Below are 22,142 nucleotides of genomic sequence, written 5' to 3'. Positions count from 1 at the left end.
CACCTCCCATGGAGAGCGGCCAGGACCGCCATGGCCAGATCAGTGTCCTGTGTCCAGTGGCCTTGGCCATGCAGTGACTTCCTGGCCATCATCCTGTACAGCAGGGGTCCCCAACCTCCGGGCCGGATCTGTCCCTGTCCGGGGCTGTTAGCAACCGGGCCGCACAGCAGGAAGGGAGCTTGACTGTACTGGGCTTGAATCACCCCAAAACCATCGCCTCCCCACCCCGCTCCATGGAAAAATCGTCTCCCACGAAACCCATCCCTGGCGCCGAAAAGATCGGGGACCACAGCTCCGCAGGGAACCGCTCCGGCCCGTCGTAGCTAATGACTCTCGTCTTACCTGGCTCCCTCCATTATTACAGCCACTCTCCCCAGCGCCCAAGATTTCCCATTACTCTCTGGGACTCCCATCCCTCTTTCTGCCAAACCCTGTTCTTACGGGCCGAGGAAGACATCAATGTGCCGATGATTAATGAGCTTTCATTCGGATTAAAAAGCGTGTGTCGTTCAGGAAGGGGTTGACTGAGTGAGGCTGACAGTTCCGGAACCAGCCGGAGCAGCGCGGGATGGGGGTCCCGCGCCCTCTCCCTAAGCAGCTGGGGTGCCCACACCCGCCAGCTGGCCTCGTGACACCCATCACGCATGACGTGCTAACATGCTTGCATATGCCTCTCGAGTGTGTCTGGGCTTTAGGAGTTCGGGGCGTGCATGGGCCTCTCTGCTTTCCCTTTATTTTGCTTCTGCCTGGGGAGGTGTGCTGTCTAAAAACCCAACCCACGAGCTCAGAGCTGCCCTCTGCCATCGCAGCACCGCTCGTGGACAGAGCCGCTTCAAGCGTCCGGTTCCTGCAGAACGAGGAACGAGGATGACCTTTTTACACCCAGAACTCTCGCGCGACCTCGCGAGAAAATCCAATTAATCAATTAGTGTGTGGCGCTCCCACCGCAGTGGAGCCGGGCGCCCCTCTCCGGGATCGTGGAAGCCCGCGGCGCAGCACATCCGTGGAGAACGCCGCAGTTCCCAGCGGGCGAAGGCGCAGAGGGCGGGCATCCGGACGGCGTCGGCTCCGCGCCCTGCGGGTGGGCGGGCGGTGCAGCGGGGCTGCCCAAGCCGCGCCTTCCGCGGCGTCACGTGTAGCTGCGCGACAGCCAACACAGCGCCTTCCCTGCGCACGGGCTTGGGGAGCAGATAGGATCGCGCTTTGCTATCTAGCCGCCGAGGAAGAGCACTCAGGCCAGCGGATAAGTAATGATGCCTAACATCGGAGTTGCGATAATCAGAGATTAGGGGAGACGGCCGGCCCCAGCGTCTGGGAGAGGCTGCGCGTCCCCTCGCTCGTCCATCTCCGGCGTCTGGCCGCTGTCCAGGCGGGTCCAGGCGTGCGCCGCGGCCCGCGCAGGCGCATGAGGCTGGAAGGCCAGGCGCGGGCGCACGCATCCCCGGCCTCCCGGAGCTGCAGGTCGCTGTCACTGAGTTCCGTGCGCCCGGGCCATCTGTCACGACTGCCCTGAGGCGACGGAGCCCACGGCAGGTGGAAGCGAGCGGCCGCTCGTGGTAAGGACACGCTGGCCCTCGTTCCAGGGGGCGGAGCGTCTCTTCCCCCCGCCCACTCACCTTGGAAACGGTGGAGACGCCACCTGTCCCCTCCGCAGAGCCTGCGGGTGCGGTAGCTGCGCGGCGTTACTCTGCCCCGGAGAGATCAGCCTGTATCCGCGGTTGCAAGCGAACTTTTGATAAAGAACAAGTGCAAACAGGCAACAAAACAACCAAGATGGTAAAAGATTATGAGATAACGTGGGAGATACTTAAAAATATTAGTCTAAATATTGTTATTTGCTACCCATATTTTATATGAAGATATTTATGTTGATTTTTCTTTCCAAATCATTGAGCCCGTTCTCCAGAGACTGAATTTGCTTCCAGTTTCCGGTTTCCGATGACCACAGCGTGTGCTCGGTTGGAGTGGAGTTTTCGGAGTTAACTCGGAACAAAGGCATGAGCGGTGGCTGGGCGTGTGGTCGGGGGGCGCTCAAGGTACTGAGGCAGCGAGCGGCCCTGGTGGGGGGTGGGGGAGGGGCACGAGGGGGCAGACCACCTCCCGGTCCCCGTGGCCTTGTGCCTCCTCACTTGTGACCCGTGAGGGCCCTCTGCCCGCGCCTCATTGTCCCCTGCGCCCTGACTCCCGCTGTCCCCCCGGGACGTCCTGACCCCAGCCGGGAAGTCAGCGCCAGGTGAGCAGCCCGAGTTGGGGGTCCTGCTCTTGAGGACGAGCCCGGGGGTCGCCGCCCAAGGGCGTGTGTGTGCGTGCAGACTCTTCCCACCACAGTCGGGGCTTGCTCAGCACGTGGGCTCTGTGGGGTCCCCCTGTGTCTGGACGCGGCGGCGCTTCTCGGCACAGTGGGGGCCCCAAGCAGGGGCGCTGGCTGCGGGTGCCCAAGGTCGGAGGCCGGCGGCGAGCCTGGCGTGAGTACGAGGCCACCGACGTTTCCAGGTGAGCCCAGCGTGCTTCCCTTAGGTCTCCAGGCATCGCCTCCGCCCATGCAGCCAACAGACCCCCCCCCCAAAAGAACGGGTCTGTTTGCCGACCTTTGAAAAGCACGCAATTTGCCCTGCGTTTCCAGGTTGTTTGAACCTTTATCACAACTTCCTCAGACGGACGGTTGGCCCCTTGCTTTACAGGTAGAGCCTCTCAACCTTAGAAGGGGTCTAGAAGTCGACAGAACCCAGCAAACCTACTATTTTAAAACAGAACTAAACTAGTGCGTACAATCAAGCTTACTGGGCTGCCCAGTGTGCTGGCGCACAGTAGGTCTTCACAGGCATCCTGTCCCTCGCCCGGCACGAAGCCCTTTCACTGTCTGTCCGTGTGTCTCATCCGCTGCCAACCTGGAAACCGAGCCACTCCTCACCTCGAGCGCCCGTGGGAGGCTGGGTGCTGGGAGACACTCCTCACCTCGTGCGCCCGTGGGAGGCCGGGCCCTGGGGAGACACTCCTCACCTCGTGCGCCCGTGGGAGGCCGGGCCCTGGGAGACACTCCTCACCTCGAGCGCCCGTGGGAGGCCGGGTGCTGGGAGACACTCCTCACCTCAGGTGCCGTGGGAGGCCGGGCTCTGGGAGACACTCCTCACCTCAGGTGCCGTGGGAGGCCGGGTGCTGGGAGACACTCCTCACCTCAGGTGCCGTGGGAGGCCGGGCACTGGGGAGACACGGGGCCGCCGTGGTCGCTGCAAACAGGAGGCACGTCTGCACAGCGGGGACTCGGGTCCTTCACTTTCTCCTCCCCCCCCCAAGGTGCCCGGGAACTGTCTCCAGATTGCAGCACAGAACGTTCCAGAGTGGGCTGTCTTTGGATGCTGACGGACCCCGTTCGCTGGCCTTCAGCCCCGCCCTGGCGAGGAGGAAGGGTCCCAGCAGACTGGGCCCAGAGCGGGCTCTGAGGTTGTGTTTCCCACTCGAATGTGAGCTGCTTCTATGGCCAGGTCTGAAGGCTCCCCGGGGGAGAATCCGTTGCTACGGAGACATGAAACGTCATGATGATGTCTGGATGGCCGGGCTGGCACTCTGGGGCCAGGGAAGTGGGCGGGGCTGGGTGTGCCAGCCAGAGGGCGTCTGTGGCCTCTGGGGTGAGGGCCGTCATGGTGCCTGGTTTAAAAACTCCACCGGGGAAGAGGGGCTCAGCCCACTGTCCAGTGCGCCCTGCTCGCCCTCTGAGGCCAACGCCCACTGACCGTGGCCTCCTTCACTCGTCTCGGAGAAAAACGGCTTGCTTCCCCAGGGGACAGCCCCACTCGGCCCGCGGCGCAGGAATCCCGGGGAGAGCCGTCTTCTGGGCGCATACTAGGCAGGCGCACAGTTTGAGGTCGTCTTTCTTAGGGGAGAATCGCCTCACTGCGCATAGACATTATGGGGGGGGCCCGGGAGGGCGGGAACACAGCCCCCCCACCACTAAGCACGCAGTCCAGTGTCCCACACTTGGGGACGTGGCAGGTGTCAGCACCTCTGGGGTGCAATGGGGGAGCCCCACCCCGGGGAAGCCACGGGCCTCCCCGCCAGGTGAGGGTGTGTGCCCCGAGTTCTTCCCTGACAAAGGGGTGGAGGTGAGGGGAACCTGGCAGTGTCACCAGACAGGTGTGCAAGGACACTAGTGTCACCCGCACCTGCTGTCCACGGCGCGGTCAAAGGGAATTACACAGAACACCCTGTGTTCTTGTTAAAACTTCGTCCCCTCTCTGAGCGGTCAGCAGACTGCGTGTTTGTGGGCCATGAGGTCAGGGGGGTGGGTGCGGACGGAGGTAGAAGCTTGTTTATCACGTATTTTGGTAGAATGTCCATAAGAGGCAGTAGGTGTGGCGGGAAAGGCAAGGAATGCTCTAAACGGCAGGTCTGGATCCTGGCTGTTAACGTGACCTTGGTCGAGGTCTCCAGCGTCGCTCCCCTCCAGCGGAGGCCTCTGTCACACCGGGGTCACGGAGCAGACATGTCGGGAGGGTCAGGGTCAACCGCACGGGCTGCGCACGCAGCAAAGCTTGAGGCGGTCGCTGCTTGTCATTAGTGTTTTGCAAGCAGTGCGTCAGCATCCGTGGGGCTCTTGGCACTTTCCAGAACAGGCATATGATTTTACAGTATCAGATCACAGCGCTGCTTAAAGGACAAAAATGAATAAATGTTTTACAAACCCATCGACCTGCTAACTATTACAAACAAAAACTCACATCCGAATAATGTGAGTTACATTTTGGCAAAACCACAGTAACTGGGGAGAACCTCACGGGCACCCGCTGGCCCCCTTGGGAAGCTGGGGTGTCCGAGAGATGGTGTACTGGGGGTGCCCTGAACCACAACGTTTGGGGGGTTCAGAGGCATCTGGCTCTTGGGCTCTGCCAGTGCAGGAGCCGCTCAGGGGCCGGCCTCTCTCGGGACCCTTGTTCCCCCAGCGCATGGAAGGTGACAAAGCCGTTTGGGGACCAGGAACAGGGGACGAGTGGACACACAGGTGGGGGAGGAGAAGGGGCGGCCCTGAGCACCACCGGGAGGCAAAGGATGCCCGAGAGACCCCCTGAGCAAACAGGGTGTTCCCAGACAGACTCACGCTCACAGGTGGGGGTCCTGGGAGAGTGTGAAGAAGAGACTGGGTCTGGGAAGGGCGTCTCCGTGCAGGGGGCTGTCAGCCGTGGGAGGAGCTGCCGAGGAGTGCGCAGCAGGGCCGGGCCCCAGGACCGGGGGGTGTCAGGGACGCCGGTGCGGGACTGGCAGTGCCGTTCTTGGTGACACTCCCACCGCAGCCTCCGCGGACAGCCTCCACAGCCGTGGGGCAGGAGGGGCCTGCATGGGGCCCGAGGTGACGCCCTGTGTGGCCTCGCCCACCCCAGGGGCCGGGCTGCCCACGCCGGAGGCAAAGCACCAGGCAGTTGCTGCCCTTGTTGGTGCAGAAACCTCGCCGCCTCCGGAAAACCACCCCCCGCCCGCCCCTGCCGACCGCCTCCCGCCCGCCTTCCCGGTGCCGGGTGCGGGGAACAGAGGGAGTCGAGCCTGGGAGAGCCCCGCGCCCTCACCTGTCCGTCCGGCTGTTAGGCAGCCTTTCCAGACCCCCGTGCACTGACTGTGATGATTTACACTGTAACCAAACCATCATCTCACTCATTTAAATTGAAAGAACGCCTGCCAGTGTCCAAAACATCACCTCGTTTCATTTCGAATTAATTTTCTTAAATATGTCCGCCTAATTGAATGAGAGAAATCGCCGGGGAGTGAGGCCTTCCTCACACTTTATTTTCCAAATATAAAATTCATATATTTTCTCAACAACTCATTAGCCGGGCACCCCCTCCAGGGACAGGAGGCCTAGCCAGGAAATTAGTTCCTGAGCCGGGAGCTGCCGCCGAGGCCCCTCCCACACAAGGCGCGGCGAGGATTCTGTGGAAGAAGGAGCCCACCGCGCTCCGGCCGAGTCCAGGAATGCCCCGGAAGCGTGAATATTCATGAGGCCGCTCTCAGGAACAAGCAGCCAATCATCATTAGATCCTTTGGTGTTCATTATAATAAAATTAATCTTGATTAATTCATTCACCATTAATCTTGCATTCAAATGCAATTCCATAGAAATTGCGTTGTGATTTAGCAATTAATTCACCCGGCAAGATTGAGGAGCATTTCCCGGGTCCTCCAAGGCCGCTCTCCGCTCTGTCGGAGCGGCAGCGGCAGGCCCAGAGGGTCCGTGTGTCCAGAGATATTCCAGGGAAAATAAAAAGGGTGGTACCTTAGTTGTAGATGCCGCAGCAGGGACAGGGCATCCCTGCCTCCTGTTCTACGCTTTGAAAAACAAGCGAACCAACCCAGAAGTGTGTGCAGCCTGAGGTGGGAATTCTTCCAGCGTCCAAACAGAGTTTAGGTCTGTGAGCAGCTGAAGGGACTCCTGAAGGTCTCCCCTTTGGGTCATCGTCAGAACGAGCAGCCGAGAAATGTGCCTGCCGGAGAAACTCCGGAGTGACCAATCGTCACCCCTCGGCTCGTCATGCGGTGACTGGCCACAGGTGCCTGTCCGGGCACAGGTGCAGGGGGGCCATCCCCGGCCCTGGGCAGGGGGTCACGGGCCACTTCAGGAGGGGGGAGCCTTGCTGCTCACTCTGTGGCGCCCTCCTGTTTTAGCTCTGCGTCCTTCCCCTGTGCGGCCGCCTCCCACCCTTCTCCATGGAACTGCATCATGGAGTTAACAACTGAGAGTGCGTGGAGGAGAACCGGACGGGCCCAGTGGGGAGAGTCGCGGTTCCAATTGGCGGGGGGGGGGGGGGGGGGGGGCGGGGTGCAGGCAGCGGAGCCACGGAGAATTCGAGTTCCATCCCTGGCCCATCAGCCGCTCCCTCTCGGAGGGTGCGGCCACGGTGGGGCGAGGCCGTTTCCATGGAGACCTCCTGCCACCCCGGTTCTTCCCCCACCCCAGGGGTCATTGAGCTCCAGAGGGTGTGGGCCGAGGAGACGGAGCTGGGCCCCTCCCAGAGCGAAGACAGGTGCCCTGCGTGCCCTGGGCAGAAGCTCCGGTTGGTGTCGGGGACAGTTCCCCTCACTGGGTTTTGAGAAGACGCTTGCCACCTGGACCACGGAAGGTCGCATTCCAGGAAAATCAACCCGAATCCACGGGGCCTGGGTTTTCCTCTGGTGATGGGGGCATGTCCCCCACATCCTCCGTGGGAGGCAGGTGTCAGCCGGACGGGGCCGGGTTCCAGGCGATGCCAGGTCACCCCAGCACTCAGCAGGCTGGCCGCTCCGTGTCCATGAGGACCCAGGGCTCTGTGAGACTTGGGTGCTCCATGCCCCACCTGGAACTTTCCGGTCCCACACGAACGGAGTCTGCCGAGGTCTGCTGCTCAGAGGAGAGCCCCTCTGCATGGCGCTGGGGCCGCAGGGGCCGATGCGGGTGGAGAAGCTGCCTCTGCCCCAAGGGGGGGGGCAGGGCACAGCCAGCCGCTCCGCATGGACGCACGCGTGAGGGCTGGGGCCCACCGTCCTGCGGAGGACTGACGCTGTCACGGAACCAGCTGCCGAAGCAGCAAGCCGGCTCTGCCAGCCCCCAGGCGGGGGGCCACGTTCCCGGAGGGTGGGCTGCCCTGCAGCGGCTCAGCTCGCAGCCTCCCCGGTGTCCTGTGCAAAGGTGAGGTCCTCCCACGGAGCACCTGGGACCCACCGTGGACGTCGGGCCTCCGGGAGGGCACAGCGGGCTGAGGGAGGCATGCCTGTGTGCACACACAGTGTGCAAATGAACACACATGCACACACAGGTGGATACATGCACATAGTGTACACATGTATGTGCACATAGTCTATGCAATGCACACTACTGTGCAGTGCACACGTGCATGCACACATGGACACAGCATACACACAATGCACACGTGCACACATATGCTATGTGTGCAATGTGCACACTGTACGGAGCACACGTGCATGTGCCCATGGATACACGCACAGCACACATGCCGTGCACTTGTGTGCACATGTGTGCATTATGCACGGTGCACATGCATGCACACGTGTGGGTACATGCACACACACTGCGCATGTGCACACACAATGTATGCCACACGGGGAGCACAGCACACATGCACATGTGGTATGTGGTGTGCATACAACATGTGTACACGCATGCAGACACACCAATGTGCACACGCGAACGTGCATGCGCACACCGACACACACTCCATTGTCTTCTGCCAGCGGCAGCGAAGAAGTCAGCTCTCCAGCAGGACCCTGAGTCCAGCAAAACCACGTTGCCGGGCGCCCGGCCTTCGGGGAGCCGCCCGGCCTCACCCTCTTCCTCCACCCGGTCCGACGCCGGCCCAGACCACACAGACGGGATTGCTCCTTGGAACAAAACGCCGTCTTGGCGAGCGCAGCGCCCTCCGCGCGGGAGCGCCTCGGCAAAGCCCCCCGCGCCCCCGAGCCGGTCCGGAGGGCCGTGCGCGCGCGCGCGCGCGCGGGGTGCGGCGGACAGCCTGCCAGGAGCCGGCTGCCACGCCGTTAATGGATTTATCAAATACCTTATTTCATGCTTTCTGCTTTTGATTTATGAATTTTGATCCCGGAGACAAGGACCCTGTGAGTATTGATTGCGGGAAATGTCAGGCGGGCAGAAGTTAATTTCGCCGGCGCGCGGGGAAGTCTCCGATTCTCTGACAGCGCTGTCTGCCGGGGACCAGCTGTCAGGCGCGCGGTGACACGGCGCTGTCGCCGCGGCAGCCGTCCCGCCGGCAGGCTGAGCGGCTCCATGTCACAGGTTGAAGCGGCGCCCACGCATGTGCGGACGTGGGCGTCTGGTCACGGGGAAGACGGCGCTGCCCCAGGGCCCGGCTGGGGTGCCACACGGGGGCGGGCGGGGCCCCGCCCTCTCGGGCTGCACGCCGCCCACGGCAGGGGGCCCGACAGAAGTAATGGCACGTCACCGCCAGCGCGCGAGCTGGTTAGGGACAGTTCACTTATTGATCGACTTTCCCTGTAAATTATCCATCTTTCCGTGCTCCAGTCCGCCAGCGCGTCATCCCCTGTGCGATCAGGCACTGACGGGGCGCCCCTGAGCGGCTCGCACCTGGTCCGGGTCTCCCAGGCCTCGGGGTCGCCGGGCTCCGGACAGAATGGCCTTCTCAGCTGCCCGCCTCAGACCCCAGGCCCGGGCCAACTCGTGCGGCCACCACCTCTGGGCGCCCTTCACAGCACACCGCGCCCACGTGGGGTGGACTTCGGCCATCTCGCTGCCCATGGCCGGGTGTCGGTGCCAGGAGCATCGGCACGCCATTTGGAGGGAACACGGAGGAGACGTAAACGAGAAACGCGCAGGACAGGCTCGGAGCGCCGCTCTCTGGGGCCGTGATGGTGCGGCCACACCCTCTGGATCCCAGGAGAGCCCTGAGTCGACCGATCTTCCTCTTTGGACAGGAAGCGCTCAGAGCCGAGGGTCCCGCGGAAGAGAGCGGAGCTCAGGGGCTCGGTGGGCCGGCCTCCGACCACAGGTTCCCGGAAGGGCGCTGGCTGTTTCCAACTCAGCGCGTGCGGCCGCATGGTTCCAGGTTCAAGGCCGGCACGAAGATTCCCCCCACTCGCCCTGCCCCCCTACCCCACAGCCCCCCTCGCCATCGACACCCTGGCCTTGGTGGTGTGGCTGTTTCAGGGGTGAACTTGCACCGACACCCCACCATCACCTGCGCTCCGGGTTCCGTGCGCCCCCCAGGTTTGTGAAGGTGTGCGAAGGCCTCGGGTGTCCGGCACCGTGTCGCACAGGGGACTGTCCCTCCTCCAAAAATCCTCCGGGCTCCTCCGCTCACCCCCTCCCCTCGAACCCCAGCACACACGCACAGGGTTGCCCTTCCCAGAACGTCCCAGAGCCGGAAACATGCGGGGTGCGCACCCGTGGGTGCCGCCCTCTTCACCCCAGCAACACGTGCTTACGGTTCCTCTGAGCCTCTCCGTGTGGCTGCATCTCCCCCTTCCTCGCAGTGGGGGTGACACCCCCTCCCGGTGACAATGCACCAGCGCATTTATCCACCACCCACTGAGGGGCGTCTGGGCTACTCTCGGGCTTTGGTGATGTCCAGCAAACCGGCTGTAATCGGGTTTTTATGGTCACAGAACTTCAGTTCACGTTGGTAGATGCCACAGCGCTCACGGGCTGGGGCACGTGGCAGGAGCGTGCGTATTTCCTTCCGTAACAAACCGCCCAACCGCCTCCCCGAGCGGCTGCTGCCCGCCCGCCCGCCTCCCCACCAGCCGAGAGCGAGGGCGTCCACAGCCCCCACCCCGTCCTCGAGAGCACTGGGTGCCCTCGACGGTTCTGTCGTACAAGGGTGTCACTGGCAAATAGAGATGGGTCGCTGCCCCCTAACCCCGGTTCCCCCCGTTTCCTCTGCGTGCCGAGTGCACCGCCCGGAGTCCCCCCGCCCCCCCACCCATGCTGACTCCTGCGACGAGAGGGGGTGCTCAAGGGGTCCCTGATCAGAGTGGGAAGGCCCCCCAAGTCTCCCCGTATGCAGGACCGTGTCAGCTGGAACATTTCCGTCGATGTCCCCAGTGGGGTCGGCTGTGTCCCCTCCACCAGGTGGGAAGGCCACGTGTGGTCCAGTAAGCGCTCTCTCTCTCTCTCTCTCTCTCTCCCTCTGTCTGCAGGAGTCGTCAGGCGGTCCCCTGCCTTAACGGGCTGGTTTTCGGACATCAAGTCACCCGAGTTCCGGGGATGACCCCCCCGGACCTGGTGTGCTTTCCTGCACCTTCGGGCGGGGTCGCTGGCGCTCTGCTTGGAAGGGGGATGCATGTGTCCCCCCCGAGGGGCTGCTCCCGGCCTTCCCGCCTGTCACCTCCTTTCCCGGCTTTGCTGGGAGGGCAAGACTCACTCCAAAGACTTAGGTGGGGGGCACCCTCCATCCTCGATTTTCTGGAAGGGTTTGTGGGAACACAGCGTTTGTTTTTCCTTACATGTTTTCTCAGGGTGTCTGAGCTGAAACTTAATAGCAATTTCAATGACTTTAATAAGCATGGAGCTACTGAGGTTTTCTGTCTCTTCTCAAGTGAGTTCCGGTACTAACATGTGTCTTTCATGCACCGCCTGTCACGGTCATCCGTGTCTTCACGTGTCTTCACATGTCTTCACTGCTCTGGGACAGACTCACTCCAGGCTCCTGCCGTTTCCTTTCTCCCTGCGAACCTCTTCAGCGTTTCTTGAACCACAGTTCTGGTGGCGACACACCCTCTCAACGTTCGTATGTTTGGAGACTGTTTTGCCTGTTTTCGTGGTTTTGCTGGGTTTAGAACTCTGGGCTGACGACTTTTTTACGTCACTAGAACCTCCAAAGTGCTGCTGCACTGTTTTGTCCCGGGCACCGCTTCTGGCAAATGTACACGCATTCTGTCGTCCTTATTCCTGTTCCATATGCGGCTAATTTCTCTCTTTACCACGGTGTAGTAGTTTATTGTATCAGCACCTCTGTGTCCTAACATCGTCTCTCGTTGCTGTGTTTTGGCCCTTCAGTTACGGCGAGTCTCACCTTTCTCTTTGTCTCCTTTCCGCTTGGTTTTCTTGAGCTTCCTGGGCAAATGTCCTTTTTAGACCGAATCATTAGAAGTGTCCACTGAGAATCTAAAAGTGTACTTCACACCTCTGTTTTGCCTGTGACATCTGTAATGCGGTTTAGTGACGTTCGTCTTCACCTGCTGAGTCGAGCGCCTGTGGGTTCTGAGTTGTGTGGACGGAGGGCCTCTTCACGGGACGGCCCGTGGTGTCCCGCCGTGGGCGCTCACTTCCGATCGGGTGCCGGACACTGCGTGTGTGTGTGTCCGACGCCGCCCCTAGGCAGCTCCCTGGGGAACGCTCTCCAGATGCAGACACCGGAGACCCCTGGGCACAGCCCGCCCCCCCGGCCCCGTGTGTCCAGTGACGCAGGCAGGACGCCCGCAGCCACCCGTGCACACGGTCAGCGTGAGAACGCCCGTGGGCACCGCGTGTGCTCCCACTGCGTGGGTGGTCTTGCTCTGGGCCGTGTGCCCGTGTGTGCATGTAGCTGTGTGCTCCCACACGTGTGCTTGCCGTGTGTCTGTGTGCCCGTGTCGATGCGTGTGCAGCCGTGTCTCTAATTCCCAGGAGTCTCTTCTGCGTATTCTGTTCTGTCTACAGTACGAAGAGTAAACAAGTTTGGGGGTTTTCTGGTTTTTGGTTTTTGCTAAACGAACCAAATAGGAAGTGAGCCCGTGTGCAGGGCCCGTGGCGGCCCCAAGGCCCTGCGGACGGCCTGTGCCGGGTGGGGTAGCAAGCCGGCAGCTGGCCACCGCGCAGACCTGCAGCTGGCCACCTCGCAGACAGGAGGGCACGCGGGGGCGGGAGCAGGAGCAGGGCCGAGGGAGGCTGAGGCGGACGGCAGGCGCGGGGAGCAGCCGGCAAACCGGCAGCGCGCGCCCTCCGCAGAGCGAGCCTGCTGGCTGGAGGCGGTGTCTGTGTGCAGCCGGCCTCCCCACCCGCGTCGCAAACAGCTTCCAGATGCTTCCGTCCCTGCCTTCTCGGAGCCCTGCCCTTCACAGATGCCTCTCCAGGAGGGGGTCTGTCTGGGAGGGAAACGGGCGGCTCTTACTAGTCATTCGTTTCCAATCTTCCTGACGGGGCTTTTGTTAATGAGCGGGCCCCCTCGGCCCCTGGGGCTGCGGCCGGTGCTGCGGGCAGAGGGGAGGGGAGGGAGGGGAGGGCTGTGTTGTGCGCTGTGTGTGTGTGTGTGTGTGTTGTGTTTTGCACACTTGTGGGGGGAGAAAATGCATGGGGAGTGCAGCCCCGAGTGGAGCACTCGGGCGGCTGCCCCACGGGCCATGGGGGACCCACTCCGTGTGGGTGCGGGGCTCCTGCCGGACCAGCGGACGAAGGAGATGACACCCAGCCACCCGCGTGGCCCGGGGTCAGCCTGCAGAGCCGGGGCTGTCACTCCGTGCCCCCCGAGAACAAGTTATGGAGAAGGGGGCAGCACAGCCACACGCTGGAGCCAGCTGGACGAAAACGACGCCGTAAAAGGCGGAGACGAGGCAGTAAAACTCGGCAGCTGGCGTGGAGGCAAGGAGGCCGCCGTGGACGGAGCCGGCCCTGAAGGCCAGGCCGGGGCCTTCGTCCGGACGGGAAGCAAATAGGGCCATAAAGCATGTCTGCGGGGTCAGGTCCTGGGGGAAGGGCCTGGAAGTGGCCGTCCCTGGGCCGGTGAGCGCCGGCCCTGACCGCCGTTTAACAAGCGGAGGGAGGTCAGCCGCCGGGGCGCCGGGAGGCCCCACTGAGCTCCCGGAACGCGGCGTCTGTGGCGAGGCGGCTGCTGCGGACCGGGGACTTGCAGGGGGCTAGGAGGCCCTGGAGTCACCCCCTCCTCCCTCAAACTGGAGCAGGTGCCCCCCTCTCGGGCGACAGCGTCTGGGTGTGTCAAGTGGGATTCCTGGGGAGACCCGCCCCCCCGGCGTGCGTGAGGACACAATGAAACCCCCACACTGAGCACAGCGCCCGGTGCGGGCACGTGCTAAGTGAGGCACAGCTGTCAGTCACTCGGATGTCCTGCCTGCGAGTCCAACCTGTGCCCCAGGCGTGGGGACTGGGTGCGGCGCTTAGTAGGGGCTCCTCGGAGGAAAGGGTCGCTGTGAACCGTGGCCTCACTCCCCCTCCCCCGCCTGCTGCGGGGGACGCTGTGGAGCCCGTGGAAGCCTTGGTCTCCAGGTCTGTGAAATCGCCGGAAGAGCCACCTCGTGACACCGTTGTCAGACGTTGAGAGCGGCTGGCACGTGCTGGGGGACCTCGTGGGCCACCCAGGGCCGCCCTCCTCCCTCCCCGGGCAGCATGGGAGGGCAGCCCCGGGTGGGTCAGAGGAAAGCACAGCACCCCACCCCCCGCACCCCGCGGAGGCTGGTGCTCAGCCCACCTCCCTCAGTGGCCGTGTGGGTTGAAGCACTGCCCTCCCCCCTGCAGCCCCACACAGGGCGCCTGCGTCATCAGCGCGAGGGACCACAGTTTAAATACGCAAAGGGGTGTCTCTCGGGCCTGCAAACTGGTTACCGGGTGTGCGTGTGTTTAGTATAAAAATGAAATGACCTCGACCATCCAGAAATGGACCTTACTGAGAGATCCCGCGGACACGCTCCGGGAAGGGTGGCTGGCAGACTCAGAAGGGCTGGTGGGGCCTCTCGGGGCGGGGTTCCACCCCCCACCCCCGTCGTCTCCCTGTGTCCTGGCTCCCGGGGCGCATGCAGGTCACGTGAGTGTCTGGGTGGAGCCAACCCTGTCCCTACTGCCCCACCTGCACTCGTGCAGTAAAGTCTGCTTTACACGTGAGGCTCGGTGGAGAGATTAATGACCACAGCCAACCATGGAAAAGGACAATTATGACAACGCGGTGTGATCTGAGTGACGTGAATGTCCCCCCCACCCCGTAACTCCTCCCAGGGTTGGCCACCGCGGGACCAATGAGCGGGCAGCGTGCACAGGCCACACCCCTCGACGGGGAGACGGCTCGTGTCTGGGAACTCGTGGAGCCGGACAGCCCGAGGTTTCACCCCCGTGACCCAACATGGCATGACAGTTAAATTCTATGAGCTGTTTGTTTCTGGAAGTTTCCGTTCACTGTGTTCGGGCCCCGTGGACATCGGGGCAGCGGCTGGGCCCACGGCAGGGACTCCCCTTCCCGCCACACCAGGTGCGGGCCATGCGGCGGCTCCAAGAAAGCCCCCCAGAGCGGGGGCTGGCCCTTCCAGGCCCCTGTCTGAGCCCAGGGGGGTGGGAGGGGCGGGGACGCAGGGGCGGTGACGCCCCAGCAGGTCGAGGGGGCTCTGGCTGCCCCCCACCCGGCCCGGGGAGCCGTCCACCCGGCCACGCTCCGAGTTCCTCATTGTACCCCGTTCCAGGAGCCGCCGGGCCGCCGCTGTGGGGTCTCTCTGAGCCACTCGAGCAGGTACCTGGAGCCGGGGTCGGCCGCGGGCCCCTGATGCCCAGCTGGTCGGCCACAGGCTCCCTGAGGACCCGCCCTCGGCATCGACACCTGACCCGGGACAGGGGAGGACCAAAGTCAGCACCCTCGGCCCACTGCAGCCCCAGGGACGAGGTCAGGGTTCAATGCCAGCCCCGCGGGTGGAGAAAGCCCCTCCAGGGCCCGTCCCCGAGCGGCAGACCGGACTCACTCTTCCAGTGCCCCCTCAGGCACCAGCCGCGCGCCCCTTCTGTCCCTGTCTGTCCGGCCGAGGGACAGGACCAGCCCCTCGTCGACGGCTTTTTCGAAGTTGCTCCCCCCACCCGCCCTGAGAAACAGTGGCGCCTCCCGGGCAGGGTTAGGGCGGCGGTTGCAGCCCCGAGCCCCCGGGGACGTAAAGCCTGATGCTCTTCACCCCCCACAGACGCACGCTCACCTCTCGGGAGACCCCAGACCCAGCGGGATGAAGCAGACGTCCCGAAGTCACAGGAAGTCACCACCAACACACACGGCTCCCCTGAGTTCACATCTCACAACTGTGCACCTGACAGGTGAGGTGACAGCGGGCTCCTCCCGGACCGGGGGCAGCGTGCCACCCGTGGGGGCCGGGAAGGACCCAGAGTCACCTGCAAACAGCGAGAAAACCCTCCTGGCCACGTGGGGACGTTGGCAGGGCTAAGTCTGGGCAGCTTCGGGGCGTTCTCGGTGGGTTACCGGGTTCCCAGAGTGGAAAGACGCGTTTTATTAGGGTACAAAGGGGGGCGGGATCGCCCTCTGACTCCCACCGAGGACACCAGCCGGGACGGGGCAGCCCCTGCCGACGACTCCGCCACCCGCTCCTCCGCCGGGGACAGTGTGGGGCACCGAGGAACTTCCTTTCGATGTCAAGGTACTGGGGCGTGAGCTGCGAGGCAGGGGTGGGCAGAGAGACCGGTGACCGTGACCATGGTCGGCACAACCTCGGAGCCAGGTCCCTGAGGTCAGCTCTGGAGGGAGCTCCCGGCTGCAGAGGTTGCCTTCTCATCAGACGTGAATCACGCTGTTTTCTGTGCTGCCTTTAACCAAGGGAGGGGCGGGTCGTCGTGATGACTGGGAAGATGGGGATTTCATGCCGTCCCCAGCTCGGCCGCAGCGACAGAGGGCCGAGGAGATCGGCGTCATCACTTGCCCCCGATTTTGTTAAGCAGACGGAACTCGGAACTCGGAGGAGAGCTCTGTCGTCTGCTCCGATGGGGAGGAGCCCTTCCGTCGGGGGAGGGGAGCCTGTTCCGACCCCGCTGGCTCTTCCGAGGGGCCGACGGCTGCGCTTCCCAGGGCCGGGGACTGGCCCCTGCGCACGGCCAGGGAGAAGGCGCCAGGCTCCTGCCGGCCACCACGTCACCGGGTTTCCGTGCTTCGCTGCAGAAAAGCCTCAAATGTCATGCACTGTAACAAGAACCTTGGTTTCGAATGTCCTGGTATTTCATTATTCAAAATACAACTGCATTTGCGAAAGTAGGATCAGTGGGATTTATTATCATTGGAAAAATATTTGCATTTGTAAAATTTAAAAAGAAACCTTAAGTGTATTTCTATAAAAAACACAAACTTCCGTGGAGGGGAAGGAAGTAGGCTGCACGCACACACACACACACACGTCCACGCAAGCCTTGCCCTTACACGTTTGAGTGAGCAGAAATGAATGCTCCTTCCTAAGTCTTTCGAGCAGCCGGGGCAAGTGCTAGTCATCGGAGCACCACTCCACTGTGTGCACGAAGCGTGCGGTTTTGTGAAGACGCACCCTTGGCGTGAAGAGCGGACACGCGTGTGGGTGTCCGTGCTTGTTACCCTCAGACAGGAAGAAGACGGCCCGAGCTGAGTCGGACAGATTGCTCGGGCTAATACTGTGAGATGCTCGTGCTGCAGATACCAGGAGACAGTATTTTGCACCTAAAAATCAAGCAATGCGCCACCTCAGCTATAAAAAACGTGAAGTCACGTAGACGGGAAAAAACTCTCTTCCTCTGGAATAAAACTGCATACGGCAAATACGTGGCGTTTTCGAATTCGAGCCAGCCTGGCAAAGCCAGGATCACACCGCCTGCTGCTAAAGCCCCTGGGCTGCGTGGCCTGTTCCTGCGTTCACGCCAGGCCCCGCAGAGGCCCCTGCGACCTGCAGGTGTGTGCACGCGCCCGGCGCCAGCCCACCCCAGGGGCCGGCCAGAGAGACTCGGGGAGGCCGGCCGCCGCTGACAACCCAGCATCTTCCTGCAACCGGGACGGTCTCTGAAGCCCATCTGCTCCAACGCTGTTGCGAGCCCCCCAGCAATCACGTCTCCCGGGTTAAGTGCTTTCCTGTATGTTGTTTTATCATAATAGTGAAGTGCCCATAATGGGCAGGAACAATCTACTTCATCGGCTCCTTGCGTCGGGGAGACGCCCGCTCCGGGCGGCCTCGGATTCGGAGAGGCCGTCCCATTACCCTCTTGTAATCAACGGAGCTGTGATCCTTATCGGCGCCTTTTGCATTATGATGGGAGACATTGATTGAGCAGCGCTTAATGGATTATCAGATATTATCTTCTGTGCAATTTGTAAAGAATTAGGTTAATAATTTTCCAAGCTGAAGCCCAGAAAATGTGGCGTCTCTCACAGGGCAGGAAGTGCGGCTTGCACGGGGAGTAGTGTGCCTGCGGGAGCGTGTGGGCCGGGCGCCGTCCAGGTGCCCGGGTGCGAGTGAACACACGCACGGTGAGTACAGCAGGGTGCACATTTCCCAGGGAGCGTTTTATTGTCCTTGTATCCATCCCACACGCGCTCAGGGCAGGACGGGGTCGGTGAGCTCCGGGGGAAAGTGACGCCCCCATGAACTGTCGGGGTGGGGGGGGTGCAAATCGGAAAGGGCTTCCTCCCACTCCACCTCCAGCGAAACGGCAAACACGAGGTAACCATACGCAGCTTCTCGTCGGATAACTTACTGGGATGGAGGAGTCCGACGTACTTAAACAACCCAGCACTCCCAGTGAAGAAGAAAAGCGTCACCTGGGCCAGGTGGGGTGTTCCATCTCAAAAACGTGCGGACACGTCTCGTTTACTTTTAGAGAAACGTGGGGCGTTAACAGCAGGAACCTCGAGGGGCGTCCTAGGTCCGAGAAGGTCAGCTCCTCCCTGTCCCTCTCATCCTGCGCATTCTCTAAACCCACCTCGGCCGTCATCGCTTTTTTCCTCTCAAAATAAGAGGACTGTCTCTTTTTCCGAATCCCACAGCTCTGTTTGCTCTGAGCTCGCTCTTTAAAACCGTGAACATAACCGTTCCTGCTGGAATGTCACTGCCTACAAAACACACATGACACCGGCCGCACGAGATGGAACCAGTGTAAGTCACGTGACCCAGAGCGTCCAGAAAACAGTAAGAACCGCAGAGACCATCCGTCCGATGAGACCGGACCCCCACCAACAGCCCGCTGTGCAGAGACGCACCCTTCCGACAAGCCGATGTCTCACCTTCGCAGTCAGGGTCCCGACAAGGCCGACTGTAATGGTAGCTCAAGGAGCAGTGAGTACGCTGCAGCCCAGTTTTTAATTGGACTGATTTTTTAATCAGGGTGGCTTTTAACCTTTTGGTTTTCCCGTCGCGGTTGACGGACAGCCCGGCACTGGTGGCAGGTGTGTGCTCGGTGACCAGACGCTCTCACGTAAGCAGGGATGCCCCCCTCCCCCACCCGACACCACCCACGGTGACCACGGTATCATCTTGAGACGGCTTTTCAAGCTGTAACAGCGCACCCCACGCAAGGTGCCAGTGCCGCTCCCAGATGCTGGGCTGCGGCCCTGAGTGAGGGCAGGAGACGTCCCCTCCCAGCGCCCTGGTGCCCCCGGTGGCCGGGCCCTGCGTGTGCACACTGGTCCTCCTGCCATGGACACTGTCTTCCAACACCAGGAAGTAGCAGGCTATGACAAGGTCACTCTCTGAAGGTGACACTTATATTTCTTTTCTTTTTAAGGTTTTATGTATCTATTTTTAGAGAGAGGGGAAGAGGGGGAGAAAGAGAGGGAGAGAAACATCACTGTGTGGTTGCCTCTCATACGCCCCCTACTGGGGACCTGGCCCGAAACCCAGGCACGTGCCCTGACTGGGAATCGAACCGATGACCCTTCCATTCATAGGCCCTCACTCAGTCCACTGAGCCTCACCAGCCAGGGCAGGACACTTACATTTCTCATGAGAGTAAAAACTGGTTCTGCTGAAGCTCACGTACAAACTCTCGCTGTGTTTGGGGGGCATTTCGTGTTTATATTAGAGCATGTGTTTAAAAAATAAAACAGGAAAAGCGAGCTTCCCCTTGAAAGTGTGATTACCGAAAGCAATTGACTCGGTTCTAAACATCTGAAGCCGCACACAAAACGACAGCTGCATTTGGGTAAATACATCAAATATACAGAAATGTATAAAACTTAATTATGTCATTTATAGTATAGCTGTTAAGCTGCAGATTGCACCAGGAGACAAGCTTAAGGAAATCCGGGCGTCACCTCCACAGTCCGCCCACACGGCTCTGTGACATTCAACGGGAAATGAGTTGGATCCAGTCACCACCGGTCCTCGGGTGTCCCTGAGCCAGGGCTCCCGCAGCGCTGGGGTCACCTCCGCCCCAGGTGGGCTGGGGGGCCTCCCCAAGCTGAGGGCCAGGACCCGCCATCAGTTCGGGAGGAAACTGACGCAGCCCCAAGATACAAGCCAGTGGCGGCAGGCAGTGTGGGGAGCTCGGGAGCCCCCGGTGGCGTGGCCCGGCCTCCGGTGGGCAAGGCTGCGGAGGACAGCTGCCCCTCTGGCGGGAACTCCTCGGCTGGGCAGGACAGTGGCCAGCAGACAAGCCCCCCTGCTCCACACCGGACATTCACGGGATTTGCACGGAGCCACTGCTCGCCTGCGGAGCGGCCCAGGACATCGGCGTAACAGATTCTGACTCTTCTACTCATTTGAATCTCCTTCCCAGGCCACACGGTCCCAGTGTCTTTGTCCCCACTCCTGAGGCGGCTCCCAGCTCCCAGGAAGCTGATTCCGGGAGGGGCCGGGCGGAGCGGAGAAGGGGCCCTGCCCGGCACCTTCCCACCGACCTGTCCAGGTCAGGCATCCGGAGGGGCGTCTATCCCTCCAGGCTGCGCAGGAAGCCGGTGCGCGCCGCACCTCCCGGCCGGAAACGGAAGTCCAGGTTTGCGACTTCTGGACCCTGGGGAGGAGCCGAGCTGGCTGTCTAGAGGTGGGCGCAGACGCTGGACCTCTCCGGGGAGCGACGTTCACCACTGTGGTCCGGCCGCAGGTACGGTTTACGGCGCGGTCACCAGCCCGCACCCGCACTTCCAGTCCCGCGGCGTTTTCAGTCGAATACGAGTGTGGGGGCCACTGGTTCCCGAGCGCAAGGGCGCGCGGAGCGCCCCTCTTCCTCGACGCCGTTGCTGGGGCAGTGGCTGAGGCTGACAGGTGTTGAGGTCTCACCGCGTGCCAGGCACCGCTTCAGTGCTTTGCGGGTGGTGAGTCCCGGCCCCCACCCCACCCCACCCCCAGCGCGCCCCTCCCCCCTCCCCCGCACCTTCTCTTGCTCTCTGCCCCGGACTGATGGGGAGGAGAGGACCTGAGAGCCCAGAGTCACGCGCGCCGTGGCACGGCTGAAATGTGGACAAGCGGCGCCTCCCCGGGTCCCCCACCCCGTCTTCTGTGCTGCCTGTCACTCTGTGACCGCCGGGTGTCCCCCGGGCCTGGCACAGGTCCTGGGAAGCCGTCAGCTCAGGCGCACTGAACTCTCGTGTGGCAGGAGGGTGGGCGGGTCAGACCCGATGCGTGTGTCCCGCTCTGGGGGACCCCTGGGTCCCACAGTGAAGTCCAGGGAGCGGCGGTGCTTTTCCCGGGGAGGGGGAGGCAGCCAACGTGGGGCTGTGCGAACCGCCCGTGGCCTTGACCCAGAGAGGCGTCTGTGGGCGGCCTCCCACTGGAACCAGTCAGGAGCCTGGCACATCTCCTGGGCTCTCCTTTCAACCAACGGCCCGCTGGGAGCGGCCCCTGGCCCCTGCCGTCACCCCGGGGACAGAGAAATCCTGGCACAAAACGATCCCCGGCCAGAGCCCAGTGCACACAACGCCCGCCGTGCGGAGACCGCATGCAGGCGTGCGGGCGGGCGGCGGCAGCTCCCCGGGTAAGTGATGTTTTGATTGTCACAGATGATATGCTGCCCCCTCCCCTGACATTTGTGGTGCCGCGGGATTGATTTCTGTGCTCCAGTATGAAAAGGTCACTTTGATCAATGCGGTGTAATTGGCACTAAATTAGGATCATATCAGGTTATTCTGCTATTTAATGATGAAATATTACAGAAAAGCATGGGCGGACTGCACGTGCTGGCGCGCACGCCGAACTTGCTGTCACGATGCCGGGTTCGGAGAGAAAAATGGAGACGAAAACCACTGACATGCAGAAAACGACCGTGATGGATGGGAGGAGGGGCCGGGAATTATACATTTTCGCGGGAGATGCACTGAGAGCCCCCGACGCAGAGCCCGGGCCCCAGGGGTCGGCCCTGCTCCACAGCGCGGAGAAGCGGAGGAGGGGCCTATTGACGCCGCCGCTCATTACGCGCGGGCGGAGGCGCTCAGCCTTCCGTACTGCGCGGAGTAATTATGCTCAAAACTCTCCGCGCGCCTGCACCCACGTGTTAGACAGACCTCGCCTTTCGATCATCTGCAGCTTGGTTCTGGTCCCCCAGGTCCAAACGCTTTCCTGCTTCCGGAGCCGGCCCCAAGGCCCCGCCTGCTTCTGCAGGTCCGCCTGGAAGCTAATCGCGGGCGGGCGTGAGGCGGAGGCTTGTACCCGGGCGCTGGGCTCTGCGTGGAGAGGGGCTGCGCCCTCCCATTATTCTGAAACGTGTGGGGCAAGAACACGCTGCTGCAGGAGATTGTCCTTGTAAACGCAGCGAATGTTGCAGGAAACTTGCGGGGGGAGGGGGGCTCTGCGGCCCCGCGGTCTGTAATCTCCCTGCGGCGCGGACCTCTGTGCGCGCTGGAGGATGTTCGCCTTGGAGGGCCAGGAATGCGGGCCGCAGGCGCTGATGGGATCCCTCAGGGTGTTGCCGGGTGGGGAAGGCGGCCGTGTCAGCCAGACCAGGAGCCCCCGGGCCTGGTGCTAAGTGCCACCCCCCCTTCTGGAGGAGACTTTCG

The 22,142-nt window shown here is 62.1% G+C and overlaps 1 pseudogene; it reads right to left on the bottom strand.

The window, feature by feature from the left end:
- Positions 1 to 3,918: 3,918 nt before the first annotated feature.
- Positions 3,919 to 4,064, bottom strand: LOC114507199 (annotated as a pseudogene).
- Between the last annotated feature and the right edge of the window lie 18,078 nt (positions 4,065 to 22,142).

This window comes from Phyllostomus discolor, chromosome 9 (genome assembly GCF_004126475.2).
Source record: "Phyllostomus discolor isolate MPI-MPIP mPhyDis1 chromosome 9, mPhyDis1.pri.v3, whole genome shotgun sequence".
Classification (NCBI taxonomy): Eukaryota; Metazoa; Chordata; class Mammalia; order Chiroptera; family Phyllostomidae; genus Phyllostomus; species Phyllostomus discolor.
This window is presented reverse-complemented; position numbering and strand designations above follow the sequence as displayed.